This window comes from Lagopus leucura, unplaced genomic scaffold (genome assembly GCF_019238085.1).
Source record: "Lagopus leucura isolate 7727_CA_CO unplaced genomic scaffold, USGS_WTPT01 Super-Scaffold_702, whole genome shotgun sequence".
Classification (NCBI taxonomy): domain Eukaryota; kingdom Metazoa; phylum Chordata; class Aves; order Galliformes; family Phasianidae; genus Lagopus; species Lagopus leucura.
This window is the reverse complement of record NW_024962254.1, coordinates 735,454-750,842: the sequence shown is the minus strand read 5'-3', so window position 1 is coordinate 750,842 and position 15,389 is coordinate 735,454.

Here is a 15,389-nt window from a genome sequence, read left to right as displayed (position 1 = left end):
GGGAGGGAAGAAGAAGGTTGCCGGGCCCGGAGATCTGAGGGCGGAGAATCGAGCTGAGCCCGCCCGCTTAAAGGCGGAGCTGAGCAGAGGAGGCACCGCGCGTCGTCATGGCGACCGCCGCGGCCTCGGGGTGCGTCTCGGCCCTCTGTGGATTTGTTGGGTGTGGAGGTGGGAAAGGGGGATTTAGGGGACACCTGAGAGAAAAGAAAGGCTTAAAGGCTCGGGGCGCCCGTGTCGTGCCCTTGGGAGAGCTGAGAGCCCACCACAGAGCACTCCCTGGGTGGCACAAACGTGGCTGCTCCTTTCACTGCTGTGTTTTTAAATGAAAAGGAAAGCGTTTCTCTGAGGGTGGGCAGGCAGGAAAGAGGTTGGTTTTTTTTGTTTTTTTTTTTTATAACACTGCCTCCCACACGGGGGTGCCTCCCAGCTGATGCCTTATTTAGTTCTTACGCTGCCTACTATGCTCGCACCCGGAATATGCAAAGTGTTTTTTGTTTCCAAAAGGAAACGCGGTCTAAAAAGGACTCAAAACACATGGGAAAAGAATAAATGTGCGAGGAAAGGCCTGATAACATTGTGTTCTGTTTATATTTCAGAGTGAAGGAGGAGATCTGGGAAGACCTTGACAGCCAGGCACAGCTCTTCTACCCGTTACTCACTGGAACGCATTGTGTGTATACACACAGACTTCTACATCTTATTTCTTCTCACCTCCCCTCCAGCACTGTATAGTTGTCCCTATTCATTGCAGGGGAATGGGACCAGATGGCCCTGAAAGGTAACAGGGACAGGGGGTTAAGGTCAAGGTAAAGGGCCAGGGAGGTGATTGTTCCCCTCTACTCTGCTCTTGTGAGGCCCCATCTGCAGTGCTGTGCCCAGATCTGGAGCCCCCAGTACAAGAAAGACAGGGAGCTGTTGGAGAGGGTCCAGAGGAGAGCCACAAAGATGATCAGACGGCTGGAGCAGCTCCCCTATGAAGACAGGCTGAGGGAGCTGGGCTCGTTCAGCCTGGAGAGAAGAAGGCTGCGGGGTGACCTCATTGCAGCCTTTCAGTACCCCAAGAGAGCCTACAAACAGGAGGGGAACCAACTCTTTGGAAGGATTGATAACTGCAGGACAAGGGGAAATGGTTTGAAGTTGAGGGAAGGAAGATTGAGGTTGCATGTCAGGAGGAAGTTCTTTACAGAGAGAGTGGTGAGGTGCTGGAACAGCTGCCCAGAGAGGCTGTGGATGCCCCGTCCATCCCTAGAGGTGTTCAAGGCCAGGTTGGATGGGGCCCTGGACAGCCTGGTCTAGCACTAAATGTGGAGGTTTGTGGCTCTGCCTGTGGCAGGGGAGGTCGGAGCTTCATGATCCTTGAGGTCCCTTCCAACCCAAGCCATTCTGTGATTCTGTGATTCTGTAACTTCCAACTCAAATGGACACTTTGATTGCATGGTTCTGTACACAAAAAAAACCCTCCAGTGTAAATACATCCATTTCCTTGTGCAAGTGCACTATAACATATATCTCTTAACCTGCCTTCTTCATCCCAACCTAAGTGCCTTCAGCATCAGGTAGAGAAAGGTGTTCAACATTTTTTGTGATGCTAGAAAGCCTGCAAAGCAAAATTGATTTTAGTTATGGCAATGATAAAATATTTAGGCTGCCAAGATATCATCAAAATCGCTATGCATTGCAGACCTGTCCTTTTACGTTTTCTTTTTTTCTTTTATTTCCCTTTTGTTTGTTTTTCTTTTATCTTTTTTTTCTCTTTTTCAAAGCAAGATTTTCCTCCCCATACTCAGACTTTTGAAACAGGTCTGAAGTAGCGCCAAACCGATTCCAAAGTGCAAAACTGTTTATGAACCATGAGAAGGATTTTAGTCTGGTGGATGCAGCATTTTGGACATTTGAGTGTTCAGATCATAGAATCGTTAAGGTTGGAAAAGACCTTCAAGATAACCAATCCCAGTATCAACTCAACCCCACCATGTCCACTGACAATGTCCCTCAGTGCCACATACCCACAGTTCACAGAATCATGGAATAGAGTCATAGAATGGCTTGGGTTGGAAGGGACCCCAAGGATCATCAAATTCAAACACCCTGCTACAGACAGGACCACCAACTTCCAGATCTGGTACTAGAGCAGGTTGCCCAGGGCCCTATCCAACCAGGTCTTGAACATCTCCTGGTATGGTGACTCCACTGCCTCCCTGAGCGGCCTGTTCCAACACATTATCCCTCTTTCAGAGGAGAAATTTTTCCTACTATACAACCTGAACCTCCTCTGGCACAACGTGGGGCCATTCTGTCTCATCCTATTGCTGTTACCTGGAATAAGAGGCTGATCTCCACCTCACCGGAATCTCCTTGCAAGGAGTTGCAGATAAGGTCTCCCCTGAGCCTCCTTCAGACTGAATGATCCTAGTTTCCTCATCTGCTCTTAATAAGACTTGTGTTTCAGACCCTCTACCAGCTTTGTTACCCTTCTCTGGGCATGCTCCTTTCTTATGAGGAAGCCTGTGGGGTTCTAATCTATCTTTTCTTATTATAGTTAACCATATTAAGTTTACAAACTCTTAACAAGAAAATAACTCAAAGTTTGAAATGACAGCAGTTCTGGAACTGAAGAAATAAATATTCCCTCTACAGACCAGGAGTACAGAATGGGAACAAACAGTATTTACAATATTCAGTTACAATTGGTTTAAAATAAATAATTAAAAACATTGATGTTTATTTCTTTTATCACCAAATGGATGCTGGATACGACAAGGTTTGTAATTGCAATAGGAAAAGAAGCCAGTTAGGAAACTGGTTTTTTAACTGGGCAGGGTACATTAACAAATGTTTTTATGGAGTATGTAATAACACAGACTATTACAATTTTTTTTTTCCCCCTTGTGAAATGCAAACAGAAATGTATGGTCAGCTGTTAATGTAATTCAGTGGGAATGTATTTATTTTATTATTTATTTGTTTTGGTTTGGTTGGGTTCTTCACTGTAACAGCCTTTTATTTCTGACTTATCCTCTAGCAATCCTTTCAGCCGTTGCACTCTCAGAAGCATAGTATTGAAGAGATGACCACAAACCATTGTAATACACTTTTCTAAACCTGTTTTGTAAAGGTAAAGGCATTTTCTACAAAGACAATTTTTGTCTGCTCTTACAGTAGCACATATTAAATGCAGTATTTTTCCCCTGTAACACTGAGCGATGCTTTGCAGGGTACATTACCTCACTGGATATAATGTGACAGCCTGAAGTAATTTGCATCTAAATGTGGTTTCTCTAACTAGATAGTAAAACCTACCTGTGCCCAGGTGGTATATTTTCTTTGTGTGAACTATAAGACACATGGAGGGAACATCTCATTTCTGCAGTAACAAATAGGGAAACTAAGACAGGGCTCATGAAATGCTTATTTTCAGTACTACTAAAAATGCACTTCACATGCCAGTGGAGTAATTTCCTGTGGCTTCTCCTGCTTGCTTGTGGTAAAGGATCTCCATACTGCTCTGTGTCACCCTAAACCTCAGCAGCAACCGAACTGTTCAGTTAGTCAAGTCGTGTCAGTGTACACCACTAGAGGGATATGCCCTGTAAATCTAGGCCTTAGCTTGGGGCTGGGAAGAGGCTGCCATTCAGAAATGGCAGGTGTTTCTTTCCATGCTCTTTGAAATTCCAAAAATGACACCTGAATATTGAAGATTGTTTCTCTCAACTCCCTTCACAATGCAAACCCTCTATCTATTTGGTACTGGGAATGGGAGGGTGGTTGGACTAGATGATCTTGCAGGTTGTTTCCAACCTTCTGATTCTATGATTCTATGATGATCTTTGCTTGTTCTGCTGGTTGTTTAATTTCCACATAAAATGAGAACTAACAAACAGATTGATTACAGCTCACTATGCCTGCATATGTTGGAGAAGGCTGTACATATTCCCTCTCATCAGTAATTGCCTGCATCAGGGGAGATAAAGTTGGCACAGTCTTGAGGGTGTTTTCACTACTTGGTTCTAATAATGTTAAAATAAAAGTATCAATCACTGGTTCAGAAACAAAGCTAAATGTTGTGCTACAAATTGCCTGGTGCAATTCTACATTAATTATGAACCTGTACAACTTCTAGGATTGTATTTTAATGGGTTGTTGCCATATTCAACAACTTAGGTGTGGAATTCTAAGACAAAGTTCTCAGCTCAAAAGTCTCAGATCCCATGGAAATGTTGGTTTCCAACTTCAGCTCAAAGTGCCATTATTGACAGCTTTCCAATAATCGTCTGCTCTGCACTGATTACAGAAGAAGGTCATGAACACCTTGATATCATGTGAGCCTGATCCTGTGTAACATGTAATTTATCCCATTGGTTTATATGCAGATAGCATGAGCAGGGTTCTAAAAACTGTAAGAGACTGAATTGGTCTCTTTTGTAAAGTGCTTTGAAGTTTAAGGGCATTTTGTAAGCACCCTTGTTAGGATGATGAGAATTTTTGCCTGAAGTAATATCACAGAAATTATTAGCACATGAATGAATGGAAAAGGTAAGTCATTTCCTAACATGAAGAGAGATCTGATCCAAGAAAGTTAGGTAAGTAGGTATGTCTGTGCTGAAGTTAAATGGAGTCATGCATTATGTAAAGCATTATCAGATCCTAGAGCCATACAAACACTCAGAAACTTGCCAGTATCACAAGACTTTTCTTAATCGTATTTTCATTTTCATACTGTATGCATCTGGCATACAGATGGCTGTTAGTGGATGGCATCAGCTGTGTGGGTTCTGTGACCAGGCACTGAGAGAATCAAGTCTGAATGCAACAACTTGAATAGTGTTGATCACAGAATCATAGAATGGCTTGGCTTGGAAGGGACCTCACGAAGCTCCAACCCCGCTGCCACAGGCAGGGCCACCAACCTCCCCATTTCATAGCAGCCCAGGCTGCCCAGGGCCCCATCCAGCCTGGCCTTGAACACCTCCAGGGATGGACGGGGCATCACAGCCTCTCTGGGCAGCTGTTCCAGCACCTCACCACTCTCTCTGTAAAGAACTTCCTCCTGACATCCAACCTTAATCTTCCCTACTTCAACTTCAAACCGTTTTTCCCTAGTCCTGCTATTATCTACCCTTTCAAAGAGTCGATTAAAACAGGAACTGCTGAGCACAGGTGTTTGGGAAAGTAGGTGCTAAAATCTGCATGTTTGCTTACTGCTAGTGATGGGTTAAGCTGAAATTTATCAGCACTCGGTGGTCACTACCCTGAATGCAGACAGCACGTGTAGGTATCTCCTAACACCTGCAGCTTTCAGCCCATAGTGTTAACATGAAATCAAATTTGCACTAATTTGTGGGTCTGGAACTGGCACAGAGAGGGTAAGCCTGCTGTTCATCCAGTCCTGTAGGAGATGCAGACGGCAGTGGGAAAAGTGCAAGAGGAAAGCCCAGCTTAGCGACTTTTCCTGTCATCTAAGCTTAATTCACTCTGGTGTGAGAATCAGAACCCTGCAATGTATTTATGCTAAATGCACACCAAGTTAAGCTGAAACATCAAATGATGATCAAGGGAGAAAGACTTTCTAAAAGCACAAGTGGCAGGTGCTTCAATCTCTTGGACTTTCAAAGGAATCCAGGAATCAGCCTGCCTTTGTACCCTGGAAATCCTCTCATGCCTTTAGAGAACCAAAACCAAACACTGTAATTCATTCTTTACACTTGTAAACAGCGTTTGCTTTAGAAAAAATAAAGCAAACTACCTTTTCATGCTAATTTATGTTATGTGTAGCTTAGTATAACAAGATGTGCAGGAACATTTGCAAGAGTATTTAAATGTGTTAACCTTAAGTTGGATCTTGCTTTAAAGTCTCAGTTCACTTCCCTAAGTGTTGTCATTTCATATTCTTTCAGAATAGCAGCAGAAGGCCAAGCAGGATGCCCTGAGGTCACTGATCTTCCCTAGCTCTCATATAATAGCACGCATAGCTCCCAGCTGCTCTGTGTCCAAGAGCAATAAATGTTTTATGTTTTACATTTCAGTAAGTGCCCGGATTTTTCAGAGGGCTGGAGTTGGGTGAGGTCTTGAGTCTTGGTTTTTTTTCCCTATTCAGTTCTGCAAAGCACTCTGCTCTGATCTGAGGTCTGTGAGCTTCCTGCTCTGTTTTCTGTGCTCACAGGGCCCATGACAAGTGAACGTCTAATGGACTCTTGGAACTGCTTGGACATCAGCTGACTGCAATTCAAGCATTCATGGCAAGCAGCCTCACTTTTAGATATCCTACCACCCTGTGCAGTATGCTGTTCTTAGGACAGCTTAGAAACTCCCTCTATACAACCTAAGAGGAGAGAGATGCCAGAAGATGAGAGCAACAAAACGCTGGCTCTATCCAAGTTTTGGCAAGGCAGCACTGAATCCACCTGGGACTTAAAAACTTGAAGCAGCTCTTTGTTACAATGGTGAGAGCAGCATTCCTCACATTTTGTTCTTGTCCCAGCTAGGGACAAAATCCCTAGGAAAAGGGCTGAGAAAGGATTCTAGGCAGACTACAGTAAGAGAATCTATCCTAGGTTAAATCTGTATATTATATCATGCTGTTGTTGTGGCATGGGGGGAGATAATCCTTCCCACTCTTCCCATTTTCAGTGTGTGGGGAGATGGTGGCTGAGCAGGGTCTTATTTGTGACCACCTGATGCTGGAATGGAACTCCCAACAGTGCACAAGTGGCTTAAGGCAAATCTTAAAGACAACTTGCTGTTGAGCAACAAGAAACTGATTTTGAGACAGGGACAGGCTAATTAAAGGCTTTAGGATTGTATTTTAATGGATCGCATTCAGCATCTTAGGCATGAAATACTGAGACAAGTTTCTCAGCTCTAAGTCTCAAATCCCATCATAATGTGAGCTTCCAACTATTTCAGCTTAAAATGTCATTATTGGCAGCATTTCCTCCCAGAATCCTTGTAGGGATAGAATTAGAGGAACTAGCTATTACCAGTGCCTCACTCACGTTCTCTAAGTTTCAGTTTAGAGAAAAAAAGCACCCACAGACTGTTTTTTCTCTTGTATAATGAGGCAATTAGTGCCTGAATGTGGAAGATAATATATCCCCACTCAATTGGGCACTGCCTTGCATTTGGGCTCATTGCTAGAAAAGCCACTTGCATTGCTATTCTGGGAAACCCCTGGAAAAGAGGAAAATAGCAAGCAGATACAGACATATTAAAATGTAATAGTAATAATAATAATAATAACAACAAAAAGAACCACCAAAATGCCTTCATTTGCACAGCATCTACAGGAGGAAAGGCATCTGCTATTTTCTTCCTTGATCTCTGGGAAGATGACATACATATTTACCCCAGGCTTATGCAAATTTTTCTACCTAGCCTAGGAAATGAAGCAGTTTCTGCTCATCTAAAGAAACCATTGTTATATTCTTTCCTTTACTGCAGGAAGGGGGAGGAGAGGAAACGGATCAAGTAATTATTTACTTGGCAAAAATTCATTGTTACTTTTCTGGATCTCAGTTAATTATCAGCGAGCTAATCAACTTCAACCTCAGCCAAGTTCTTTCTTTTAACATGTCATTAATAAAGGAGCCTGCTCAGACAATTTTGACTTTATTAACATAGCTTGAATAATTCAGACTTGTGAACAAAAACGGGGAGAAAAGGAAGCACGAGGAAATATAGTAGTACATTTCCACTTGCAGCTCTCTTCCATCTGTCCCATGGTCGTTCCCACAGTGACCATCTGATGATTGATCTCAGCAGCAGAGCTCATTAATGAGGGGAAAGGAAAGAAATCTCCAGGAGATTTCCCATCTCTGCTTTGTTGCTGGCATCAGCTCCCAAGAAGCAAGTCATGTTGTCCTATACTGTAAGAAGTCAATGTTTTATATATGTAATATGCTACATATTTTATATGTGTATGCATATTTGATCTTTATATATACATACATGCAGCATGCTACATATTGAATACATGTATAGGTACACATCCAAATTGACTTTACATATAGTATTCATGTATATATATTATAGTACCGTGTAATTATAGAATCATCAAGATTGGAAAACGTGGGAATACAAGAAAAACTGTTCAGAGCAGAAGCTGTGGAGCAAGATAAACAGCAGGAAAAGACCTCTAAAAACATCTTATCCAACCATCTGATTATATGTATGTATATTATGTATATGGTACACTACTTAATTATATGAATGAGAGCTGGTTTCTGGACATGGCAGTGCCCAGGTGTTCATCAAGCCAAACTTAATGCAGGTGTCATAACAAAACTGGAGAGGAGAGTTGACCCATCATGATATGCTTTTCTGAAAAGCTTTTTCTAAAAGTCTGACATAATTATTTGATTACAGTGTGAATGGATTAATTGCAGCATATGAAGCAACCTAACGCATATGAATCACTGTCTACGTTCTGTCTGATGTTCTTATGGCTAAATAGTAGACAACTGCTATACTGAGTGCAGGATTGGTTCCTAGGTTCAAATGCTGCAGTAGTTGGGATCTAAAAGTTAGGCAGTGCTAATGCAGGGTTTAACCATGGCTCACTATAATTAACACTAACCCTTTGTGAACTGTATTAATAGCTTTATATCCTCCTGGTAGAAACTGGACTGTCTCATGGAAGGGATACAGTGACTCACCTCTATGATTTGTGCTTCTCTAGGAGCGTTGCTGACTGAAGCTGGCAGACTGTGCTGCTTGAGGTCTGAACTGTCTGCAGCAGCTCTGCTACACAGTGCCACATCCACGATCAGGTGTGACTGATACAGTTTACAGGGGACTGATGATGCTTAAAGGAAAGGGTAATAAATACAGCATAAAATTCAGCTCTCTTGTCAGTCTTCCCAAAGAAAGTTGTGATGTGCTCAGAGGTGGGTGCTGTAAATCATCAACCCATCGGTCACAGAATCATGGAATCATTAAGGCTGCAAAAGGCCTTCAAGTTCACCAATCCCAACCCCAACCCATCCTACCATGCCCACTGACCACATCCCTCAGTGCCACATCTCCATGGTTCTCCAGGGACAGTGACTCCACCACCTCCTGAGCAGCCTGTGCCAATGCGTTACCACTCTTTTGGAGAATAAGTTTTTCCTAATATCCAACCTGAACCTCACTTGGTGCAACTTGAGGCCATTACCTATCCTATACCTATTACATCCTATCGCTGTTACCTAGTAGAAGAGGCTGACCCCTACCTCATCACAACCTCTTTTCAGGCAGTTGTCGAGGGCAGGAAGGTCTCCCCTAAGCCTCCTCTTCTCCAGACTGAGCCATCCCAGCTTCCTCAGGCTGCTCTCCATAAGACCCATAAGGTGCTCAGACCCTTCACAGCTTTTGCCCTTCTCAGGACATGCTCCAGGGCCTCAGAGCCCTTCTTGTAGGTGAGGGGCCAAGAATTGAACACAGCACTCGAGGTGCAGCCTCACCAGTGCCAGTACAAAGAAACGATCACTTTCTGACACTCAAAGGCCGAACAGTGATTCTGGATAAGTTAATCTCTTTTTAATACTATCAGAGCAAACACACACTGTTCTATTCAGTGCCTTCCTAATGCACCGGATCCAACTGGAAAGAATTGAACACTTTTCTTCTCCCATTGCTTTTACAAGGAGCATTCTGTGCCCTGCTGGGCACGCTGCACCATTCACATGACCATCTCCATTTTTTAAACCAATGCTCTCTCAATCTTTGGAGGCCAGGCTGCTAATCTCTGGACAAGCAAATGCATCTCTTGACAGTGTGACTGGTGTTGGCCCATCGCCCTCCATGGCTTGGCCCTCTGACAGCTGGCAGTGATTTTCTGACGACTGGAGCCTCAGTCACATGCCCCCTGACAGCAGCAGAATAATATTCTCATGCCTGTGATAATGGCAGATGCATTTGGAAGGCTCATGAATAAAATCCCTTCACTGTCTCTTTTTATAACTCTGACATGCTTTTCTGTTGCCAGTTTCTCCCCGCTTATTTCCTTCCCTCCTCCGTTATTTCTCACACTCTATTATTATTCCTCGTGTTATCAGAGTGGCAGAGACAGACACTTCTAATTTCTTCCCTGCTCAAGGCCCAGCTCTCTTTCTTTTGCTCTTGGAGCAATATTCTCCAGATATTGTTGGCAGGGGGCTCTGTCCGTGTTGAGTCCTGTGTGAAACTGCCTCTACTTTTGTTCCTACTGGCTTCTAACAATGCCAGTTCCGTCTTTCCTGCGCCTCACTTGCCAGCTTTTATATTTATTTTCCAAACATGCCTTTGACTCCTCTGTTTTCTCAGGGAAATTTAGGCTTGGTTCCACCTGCCTGACATATCTCCTAAGTCTTAGCACGGAGAGGAACCTCAGATGCAGAGAGGCAGAGGGGAAAGGAGAGCCACACTATAAAAGCTGATTTATTGCATTTGTTTATTTATTTGCTTGCAGAAAGTCTTGTTTGTCCTTGGCTGAGCAGAAGGGGATGGCTGGGGCTTACAGCTCGGCTACGTGTCAGAGCAGGCATAAAGGAAGTGGAATCTGGGGATTTTCTTAAAGTGACTTATTTATTATGCCAGAAAACCTGGTCATGGGAGGGGGGAGATTGATGTCAGCATGTGGGAAACCTCCTGTTTCAGCAACCTCGGATGAAAGATTAATGTCTGATTCCCTACTGGGTCTGATAAGATGGTAAGATTGATTATCCTGCTGTTTGCAATACCCCCCCTCAAAAGGAATGTACATCACTAAATGACCAATCCTAAAATCCAAGCTGTGTGGTACGGTTGGGGTGCTGGACGGAGGCACATCATACGGAGAGATCTGGACATGCCTGAGAGGTGGAGCCATGTGTACCATGAGGGGCAACGAGGCTGTCTCGCTCCAATTTATAGATGAGCTTCTTTTCATATCTGTATACCCGGTGTGAGATTAAGAAACAACGGTTCATATGTTCCTCCAACCAGTTTGTTACAAATTCTAATCAGAGAGACGGGGAAGGGAAGGAGGGCGATAGAAAAGACAGGAGAGAAGCAAGAATTGCGTAAAGGGGTGAGAGTCACCACCAGGATCCAGCAGCGGTCCCGATGCACGGCGAATGAAGGTCCGAGGCAGAAGCAGCAAGGGGGGGGGGGGGGGGGGGAGGAGCGGCAGCGTGGCCGGCCTTGAGCAGCAAGCCGGCAGCAGGAGGCGGTCGCGGAGCCAATGCGGGGGGGAAGCAGCAGCGCTGAGGCAGCAGGGCCAGGAGAGTTGGTCAGCATGCAGGAATTCCGTACTGTGAGGAATGTCGGACACCTTTTCTTCTACTTCAGCATGCAGGCATCACTTTGTGAGGAATCTGTTGCCGAAAACCTATCCTCATGGTTTTCGATTCCTCTTTTATCCTCCTTTTCCTCCTGCCTACGTGATATCCTTGGGCGCTTGAGCAAGAGACATGTGAGTACCCTCTGAAATGGCCATCATCCTGAGATAAGTCCACACAAAAGACCGCTTCACAGCTATTTAGCTGCAGCTCATCTCTCTTTCCTTGCTCCTGGCCTTATCCATCTGTGCCCCCCAGGCAAAGGATTTCTCAGCCCCTGCCCAGGACTTGCCTGGACTCAACAAGTCCATCTGTGTCCTCAGCAAGCTTTGAGACACTGATGTTAACAGAATAATATCTTGCAGAGGCCAAGTATGAAAATTCCACGCTGTGTTCAGAAAGAGTCGAGGTCCCAGGTCCTCCTCTGGATAGTAGGAGCAGAGCTTGGCCCTGCATGGTAACACCCAAAATGGATTCCAGCCTTTCTGGCCAAGCAAGTTTCAGAGCTGTTCCCTTGTCTACACAGGTGTGGAAGAAACATGAACATCAGCCTGGTCCTGAAATTCAGCTTAAACTCCAGAAACCCAGCAGTCCTGGTGCCATTTGTACACAGGAGAAGAGCAATGCATGTCAAGACTGTGTTCAATTTCCTTCAGTATTCCTAAATCTTGCTGCAGAGATCCACAGATGAAGTGTGAAATTCATTTTAGTCACAAAGATATGCCAGAAATAGCTATTTGAGGTATCAGCAGAATAACCCGAGTGTAGTATCTTGGTAAGTAAAAGGGCATGAGGTTCCTGCACTGAATGAGCTATTCTGGGCCCAGCCAGTCTATGGCTGAGTGTACTGGCTCCTCCTGCTTGTGCTGATGAAGGAGGATGAAGTGACACCTTTGTGTCCCACCTGAGTCTAAGTCAGCCCTCAGAGTACTTCCATGCACGTTGGAAAGAGTTTTCTTGGGGTTCACTAGAAAAGCGTACAATGTTCTGTGGTGTGAGCAATCCCAGAGGCAAGGATATGCTTCTCTGAAGAACCTGGGGGAACTGCAAGGAGAAGAGCTTCTTTTGAAGGCAGTCCTACAGTTAGGAGTTTTCAGGACTGAGCCTTGCCAGGTTTGCTTTGAACTTTTCCTGACCTGCCTGAGCTTTGTTTCACTCAGTTTAGCTGTGACAGCAATTCCTCTATTTGACTGCGTGCCTACATCTGATTTACTTTGCTTTCATTTATCTTTCTGTGTTATGATCAACCACAGTTTACATAGACGGCAGGAGCAAGCAGTTATTCTGTGAGAAACGAGATGCAAACAGCCATAACACCATGATGTAATATGGAGAAATACAGGCCTGGAATGACAGCAGAGACCTTGAGAAGTGGAGATACAGGATGTGATATAAAGGAGCGCAGGAGTGGGATGAGAAGAGATAGGGCACAGGCTAAAGCTGGAGACCTCCTGGTTGTAAACAATTCACCCATGGTCAGTTAAAGAAATGCAGACATGGACAGAACTAGTTTTAGGGGCAACAAAGAGAACAAAGAAATAATATGTAATGTACATACATGGCACAGCATACAGCAAATTTGGAGATGGGAGGGATTGGTAGACTCAAGAAGAAAGAGAAGGTTATGAAATAACATCAGCAAACATAGAAAAAGGACCCAAAGTGGATCTCAAAATGAGAAACGATAAGCCAGTAACATAAACAGCACATTTCGAATTGTATTCTTGCTATTTTTAAGACTTTTTCTGTGCTGAATTTTAAATTATTATTCTCTCCTTTTCTCTAATAATTAGACGAAGACTAATAGCAATTCCTAGTTTAACCAATTAAGATTTTAGTTATGCTAATAGTAAGTTCTTGGCTTTACTCACATGTATGGTGTGCTTCCTCTTTACCCACACACAGCGTTTTCATCATAACACTTCAGAGGCTGAATTTTTTGAATGAAATATAAATATTTACAGAGTAGATGTTTCCATGCAAGCCTGAAACCACAAGATGCCATTTTTGTCAGCGGAAACAGTAATTTCATCTTAAAGCAGAACTCTAAAAAGGGGTCAATGAATCATACTGTAAGACCGCCTACATAGAAATGTTAATTTTACACAGAACCCATGCTGACCAGCACAGGCACAATTAGTGTAAGACTTAAAAATGTCTTGGAATGACTTGAACCCTAGAAGTTCATGCTGTTCATAGAATCATAGAATCACAGAATCTTAGAATCAATCATAGAATGGCTTGGGTTGGAAAGGACCTCAAGGATCATCAAGTTTCAACCCCTGCGCCACAGGCAGGGCTGCTGCTAGATCAAGTTGATTGCCCAGGGCCCCATCCCAGCAAACCTTAAGGATGGGGCCTCCAGGGATGGGGCAATCTGTTCCAGCACTTCACCACTCTCAGTAAAAAACTTCTCCCAACATCTAATCTAAATCTCCCTTCCTTTAGTTTAAAACCATTCCCCCTTTGTCCTATTATTATCTACCCATGTAAAAAGCTGATTTCCCTTCTCTCTATAATCTCCCTTCAAATACTGGAAGGCTACAGTGAGTTCTCCCTGCAGCCTTCTCTTCTCCAGGCTGAATAAGTCCAGCTCCTTCACCCTGTCTTTGTAGGGGAGGTTCTCCAGCCCTTGGATCATTTCCATGGCCCTCCTCTGGACCCTCTCCAAAATCTCCACATCTTTCCTGTATTGGGGGCCCCAAAACTGGATGCAGTATTCCAGATGAGGCCTCATGAGGGCAGAACCACACCACTCAGCTTGGTGTCATCAGCAAATTGCTGAGGGCGCGCTCAGTCCCATCACGTATGTCACTGATAAAGATGTTAACGAGTACCAGTCCTAAGACAGATCCCTGGGGGACATCACTTGTCATCTTGCCTCTACCTGGGCACAGAGCCATTGACCACAACCCTCTGGTTGCAACCTTCCAGCCAACTACAGAATAATCCACCCTTCAAATCCACAGCTCTCCAATGCAGAGATAAGGATGTGGCGGGGGACCATGTCAAAGGCACAGGTCCAGGTAGATGCCACCAGCTGCCTTTACTTTGTTCACCAATGCTGTCAGTCCATCACTGAAGGCCACCAGATGGGTCAGGCAAGACCTTCCCTTGGTGAAGCTGTGCTGGCTGTCTCAGATCATCTGCTCATCCCTTATGTGCCCTAATATGTCTTCCAGGACGATCTGTTCGATGATCTTCCCAGGCAAAGAAGTGAGGCTCTCCGGCTTGTACTTCCCTGGGTCCTCCTTCCTCTCTTTCTTGTAAATGGGAGTATGTTTCCCTGTTCTGATCATACAATTTTTTCTGCACTCTTAACTTCACTCAGTGTTTTTGCTATGGCATAAGGGAAATATGGAAGCAGCTGACAGTGAGTTGAGGTCCTATTTGGGCAGCTAGGCTCCCCAAAAGTTTTTCTACCAGAACCAACACCAGAGCATGATCTTGTACTTAAAGAAGTGAATTTGGATGCCAATAGAGTCTGCAGCTAACACCTTGGATAGTGTAGGCATAGCTACATGGGCGAACAACAGTGACAGATAAGTTTATATTCTGTTTCCTAACACCAAACCAAAATTTTTATCACAACTTTTTCATAATTTAACTAATATGAAACACATAAAAGGCCTATTAGTCAGGAAACATTTTTCCTTTCCAAAGACCACTGGGGATACCAGTATTATGGAGAGCTGCCATATCAGTCAGTCATCTTTTGTATGTTAATGGATACAGTTCCAGGGAAGCACCTCCTCTTCCAGTGCAACCAGGATATGGAGAACCAAAAGCCTCAGAATCTTCTGTTTGATCTCGGGCACGTTCACAGTCTTGAATCTGTTTTTCTTTGTGTATTTCTTGCCTAGAAGTCTGTAGGTCTCAGAAGATAGTTGCCTATCCATGGATATGAGGTTATCTACCCTGTGCTAACAGAGAGTCCAGCAACCAAGAAACCAGTGCTTTTGACTCTGATGTCCAATCTCATCCAACCAATGGCACATGTTCTCCATGACCTGTTTCATCATAGAATCATAGAATCATGGGCTGGTTTGGATTGGAGAGGACCTTAAAGTCCACCCAGTTCAATTCCCCTGCCATGGGCAGGGGCACCTCCCA